General features: G+C 35.7%; 1 protein-coding gene across 1 annotated transcript in view; it reads right to left on the minus strand.

Moving 5' to 3' along the window:
• The window catches only part of SYNE2 (spectrin repeat containing nuclear envelope protein 2), a 3,814,665-nt gene that overhangs the window by 2,634,627 nt on the left and 1,173,624 nt on the right, over positions 1-6,414 (minus strand). The window lies entirely within an intron of this gene.

Raw genomic sequence — 6,414 nt, forward strand, 5'->3', positions numbered from 1 at the left:
CAACCACGTGTTAGGAGAAGGTTTTCTTTTCCTCTTTCTCTTTTTTCCCAAACCTTTCACGAGTACCTTCAAAGATTTATATCTTTTTTTTTATTTAACAGACTAATTGAAACACGAAGAACCAAAGTAAAAAGTGCAGGCAACCTTGAGACCGACTAGTAGGCTGTAAGCAGAAAAGCACAAACGAAATCTCCTTTAACGCAGTATTTATTTTCAAAAACAGCACGTTTTCGCCGTAACCAATGTCACAGCTTCATCAGAAGTAAACAGTTAACATATGCCCACACAACATATTTATAGTAATCAAACAGGAAATAGTGGACCACAATATCCTGTAGTGCATAATTAATTAACCTAATTAAAAATGATACTAATATTCACAAATAAAATAAAATAAAAAACCTTACAATAACTTTTATCATAATGTAGGGTTGCATACATGAAATATGTTCACATAATATAAAACAGTTACCTCAAGTAACTCTTCAATTTTAAAATACAAGAAATATTACAATTTTCATTCAGACCAGGTGGTCTGAATGAATCCAGACTCAATTGCCATGCTAATTCTACATTTTCTAACAAAATTGAAACTGGGCCTCCTCTAATAGTTGGCACTACCTGGTCAATGCCCATGAAACTAAAACTATGGCCAGGGTTAATATTCACGTGTTTTGCCAAGGCATTTTCCAATAGAGGTTTTTTTATGGCATAAATGTGTTGGTATACCCTTTCCTTAAGTTTACGGCTGGTCATTCCAATGTAAAAACATGGGCAGCAATTACACTGGGCAAGGTATACCACTGATTTGGAATCACAAGAAATCTTGTAATGTATAGAATGCTTAACATTCCTGATCTTAAAAAAACTGCCTGATGTAATAAACTTACACATATTACAAAAGCCGCATCTAAACGACCCCTTAGATCTCGGGCCAACTGACAGATTAGAATTCATCTGTAATAGTTCCTTAAGGTTACTCCCTCTTTTATAAATAACAATAGGGCGTGTTCCAAGTTTATCAATCAGGTTGGGAGAATTAATTACCAAAGGCCAGTTCTTTAGCAAAGAAGCCCATATGTCAGGGGAATGTAAAGTATACTGAGTAATAAAACTCAAAGAAAAGTTTTTCATTTGTCCCAATGTGCTTCCCGTGTCATCCTGGATGGTACATTCATTATTTACAGATGTCAGCCTATTGTTTTCTTGATCCAGTAATGGTCTATAGGTACCTCTTAGACGTTTTGTATCGACTTCTAATATGAGATTGTTAACCAATGTATCAGGATATCCTCGATTCAAAAATAAATCTTTTAGAAACCCACATTCGTTTCTGAAATCATCAAGTGTAGTGCACATCCTTCCTGCACGAACTAACTGCCCCTTAACAATGGACTTTTTTTGTTTAGGTGGATGGAAACTGCTGTAGTGTAGGAAGGAATTGCAATAAGTTGGCTTTCTGTAAATCTTAGAGCAATAAATACCTTTGTCAACATCTTTCATTAATTTAACATCCAAATAATTGGCTTCCATGCTGGAAAAGTTAAATGTAAACTTTAAGCAATCTGTAGTAGAATTTAAACATTCTACAAACAAAGCCGCTTCTTCTTCATTACCATTGAATAAAATGAAAATGTCATCCAAGAATCTGGTGTAGTATCTAACATTCTTCACCAGATTCTGGTTAGACAGTAAAAAATGTTTTTCCCAAAAAGCCACAAATAAATTGGCTAGGCTCGCCCCACAAGGGGAGCCCATAGCAACCCCACACTTTTGTAAATAGAACTGCTGGTCAAAAAGGAAATAGTTACAAGAAAGTACTATACCCAGGAGTTCAGTAACAACTTCAATGTCAGTGTGGGATGCTCCTAGCTCCTTAAGAAGCAATTCAGTCCATTCAACAGCCTCATTATGAGGGATGGATGTGTATAAGTCGATAACATCGATTGTCAAAAAGTTCAAATTGCCATCAAATTTTATACTATTAATGTCATTCAGAAAGGACCATGAATCCTTACAAATGGTAGGGATCTTCTTGACGTATTTAGACAAAATATTGTCTACAAGTTTAGAACATGGATACGTCATTGATGACCTACCATCGATTAAAGCTCGCATAGGGGGGTTGTTTTGATTTTTATGGATTTTTGGCAACCCGAACATAACAGGAGATTTGGGAGATACAATATCAATATAATTGTATGTATCTAAATCGATTTTACCTGCTAGAAACAAGTCACAAAAATAACCCCGAATGCGTCCTTGGGTTGTGTTAACCTCATTAATAGAGGAAATCACATAAGTTGGTGAATCAAGAACATATAACATTCTTTGTTTATATTGGTAGTCATCGAACACAACCAATCCACCACCTTTGTCTGGTTTTAAAAATCTAATGGGAAGAGATTTTAAAGTATTTAACCATTGACGTTGTTGTAAAGAAATATTGAAAATGGCATAATTTCTATTCTGCATTGCAAAAATGTGTCTTAAATCAATCTCACACATTTGTTTGAAAAGAAGTAGATTAGGTTGAAGGGGTGGATTATACACACTGGGAAGTTTAAGTTTATTGCCAATATTAGCAGGTTCGTTATTAAATAATAACCTTAAATTCAGCTTCCTAGTGAAACACTTTAACTCCATAAGAACTTTAGCTACGCTACCATAAGAACTAGGCACAAAGGTAAAACCAAGAGCTAACAGTTCAATGAGGTCAGAATCAAATTCCAATGAGGAAAAATTGTAGATGATAAAGTCTTTTTTGTGATTAGTGTGTAATCTAGGTAAAGGAATAGAGGCATTAGAAGAGGAACTAAGAGCTGGATCTAGTATTAGTTCCTCCGGTTCGAGTTGGAGCCTTTCTTCTGCCTCTGTTGTCCTAAAAAAGCATTAGCCTTAGGGACCATGCCTGTACCTTGATTTTGTTGACTACCATTCCCATTGGTTCCCTTATTAATAAAATTGGGACCTTTATAGGAATTTTTTATCCTGTTACTTCTTCTCACCTCTTGGAAAGATTGAGGACCCTGGTGTTCTATGTTTTCAGATCCTGAGACAGGATCAGCTAACAACGATGAAGAAGGCTCATTACTATTTACAAAAGAATCTACAATAGCTTCATGAAGTAAATTGGGGTAAGCCTTATTCGTCTGGTATGCTGTTCTGTCCCTGACCAATTTCTTGTTTTTGTTAATTTTTAACTTAACAAGAAAAGAATCTATGCTCACAAAAATGCGGTCATAGTCATATTTAAATTGCGTAAACAAGAGATTAGAATTAACTTCCACATCAATCAAATTAATATCAGTAATAAGTGAAGCAATCTTAGAATCATAATGTTTAACAATAACATGCAACAATTGTAAACCTTGCTCTTGAAACAAACTCTTAAGTTCCAATAAGTAGTTATTGTCCAACAATAGTCCAGAAGGCTTAAAATTATTCCTTAAGCCTTTAGGAATCAGGCCCTCCTGAATGCATTGCCTAAAGTATGCAGCTTCTAATTGCAATTTTTTTAGAACAAGAAGCTTTGAGTCAAATACCTTAAGGCGTTCATTCATAGTAGTAGAATCAGTAGGAACCCTCTGTTCATCTTGGGCATTAAGTCTGTCCATTTCAGATGTAAAAAAAGTAAATGGATTTTCCTTGTTAATCCACGCTTCTAGAGGTAGGCGCTCTCCTACTGTAGGAATGTCATGGGTTCTCGAATGGATACAAGAAGCGGGCTGGCGTTCAGGATTAGTAGCTGCCGTTACAGCTAAGGCATAGTTATTATTAGTTGCACTTGCTTTCAATTGAGAAGAAAAAACTGCAGGTATACCTCCGCTTATTCCCGCTGTATCAGTGGTAGAAAGCACAGTCCCACTAGACTGGTTAGCATCACCCGACGGTAATGCCAAAGGAGGTTGAGCTGCTGGGATAGAAAAACCGCCCGTCTGAAGCGGAAGTCCCAATACGTTGTGTCGCGCTATCAGTGGACCCTGCTCGTGTAGATGGAATACGCTGTTCCATAACATCAATACGGGCATGTAAAGCCTCAATCTTCTGAGAAATCGAGGCTAGTAGGGAAAATAAATCCACTTCTTCATTTTTTCTATGTTGGTTAACTGTCCCAAAAAGGTTCGGACTAGCCGGACTGACAGGAATGCCTGCTTCCATAAGCACAAAAAACAGACTAATTGAAACACGAAGAACCAAAGTAAAAAGTGCAGGCAACCTTGAGACCGACTAGTAGGCTGTAAGCAGAAAAGCACAAACGAAATCTCCTTTAACGCAGTATTTATTTTCAAAAACAGCACGTTTTCGCCGTAACCAATGTCACAGCTTCATCAGAAGTAAACAGTTAACATATGCCCACACAACATATTTATAGTAATCAAACAGGAAATAGTGGACCACAATATCCTGTAGTGCATAATTAATTAACCTAATTAAAAATGATACTAATATTCACAAATAAATAAAATAAAAAACCTTACAATAACTTTTATCATAATGTAGGGTTGCATACATGAAATATGTTCACATAATATAAAACAGTTACCTCAAGTAACTCTTCAATTTTAAAATACAAGAAATATTACAATAAGGATTATATCACAATGAGGCTGTTGAATGGACTGAATTGTTTCTTAAGGAGCTAGGAGCATCCCACACTGATATTGAAGTTGTTACTGAACTCCTGGGTATAGTACTTTCTTGTAACTATTTCCTTTTTGACCAGCAGTTCTATTTACAAAAGTGTGGGGTTGCTATGGGCTCCCCTTGTGGGGCAAGCCTAGCCAATTTATTTGTGGCTTTTTGGGAAAAACATTTTCTACTGTCTAACCAGAATCTGGTGAAGAATGTTAGATACTACACCAGATTCTTGGATGACATTTTCATTTTATTCAATGGTAATGAAGAAGAAGCGGCTTTGTTTGTAGAATGTTTAAATTCTACTACAGATTGCTTAAAGTTTACATTTAACTTTTCCAGCATGGAAGCCAATTATTTGGATGTTAAATTAATGAAAGATGTTGACAAAGGTATTTATTGCTCTAAGATTTACAGAAAGCCAACTTATTGCAATTCCTTCCTACACTACAGCAGTTTCCATCCACCTAAACAAAAAAAGTCCATTGTTAAGGGGCAGTTAGTTCGTGCAGGAAGGATGTGCACTACACTTGATGATTTCAGAAACTAATGTGGGTTTCTAAAAGATTTATTTTTGAATCGAGGATATCCTGATACATTGGTTAACAATCTCATATTAGAAGTCGATACAAAACGTCTAAGAGGTACCTATAGACCATTACTGGATCAAGAAAACAATAGGCTGACATCTGTAAATAATGAATGTACCATCCAGGATGACACGGGAAGCACATTGGGACAAATGAAAAACTTTTCTTTGAGTTTTATTACTCAGTATACTTTACATTCCCCTGACATATGGGCTTCTTTGCTAAAGAACTGGCCTTTGGTAATTAATTCTCCCAACCTGATTGATAAACTTGGAACACGCCCTATTGTTATTTATAAAAGAGGGAGTAACCTTAAGGAACTATTACAGATGAATTCTAATCTGTCAGTTGGCCCGAGATCTAAGGGGTCGTTTAGATGCGGCTTTTGTAATATGTGTAAGTTTATTACATCAGGCAGTTTTTTTAAGATCAGGAATGTTAAGCATTATATACATTACAAGATTTCTTGTGATTCCAAATCAGTGGTATACCTTGCCCAGTGTAATTGCTGCCCATGTTTTTACATTGGAATGACCAGCCGTAAACTTAAGGAAAGGGTATACCAACACATTTATGCCATAAAAAAACCTCTATTGGAAAATGCCTTGGCAAAACACGTGAATATTAACCCTGGCCATAGTTTTAGTTTCATGGGCATTGACCAGGTAGTGCCAACTATTAGAGGAGGCCCAGTTTCAATTTTGTTAGAAAATGTAGAATTAGCATGGCAATTGAGTCTGGATTCATTCAGACCACCTGGTCTGAATGAAAATTGTAATATTTCTTGTATTTTAAAATTGAAGAGTTACTTGAGGTAACTGTTTTATATTATGTGAACATATTTCATGTATGCAACCCTACATTATGATAAAAGTTATTGTAAGGTTTTTTATTTTATTTTATTTGTGAATATTAGTATCATTTTTAATTAGGTTAATTAATTATGCACTACAGGATATTGTGGTCCACTATTTCCTGTTTGATTACTATAAATATGTTGTGTGGGCATATGTTAACTGTTTACTTCTGATGAAGCTGTGACATTGGTTACGGCGAAAACGTGCTGTTTTTGAAAATAAATACTGCGTTAAAGGAGATTTCGTTTGTGCTTTTCTGCTTACAGCCTACTAGTCGGTCTCAAGGTTGCCTGCACTTTTTACTTTTTTTTTTATTTACATAGACTAGC

This window comes from Protopterus annectens, chromosome 6.part0 (genome assembly GCF_019279795.1).
Source record: "Protopterus annectens isolate FY-2018-M chromosome 6.part0, PAN1.0, whole genome shotgun sequence".
Lineage (NCBI taxonomy): Eukaryota > Metazoa > Chordata > Ceratodontiformes > Protopteridae > Protopterus > Protopterus annectens.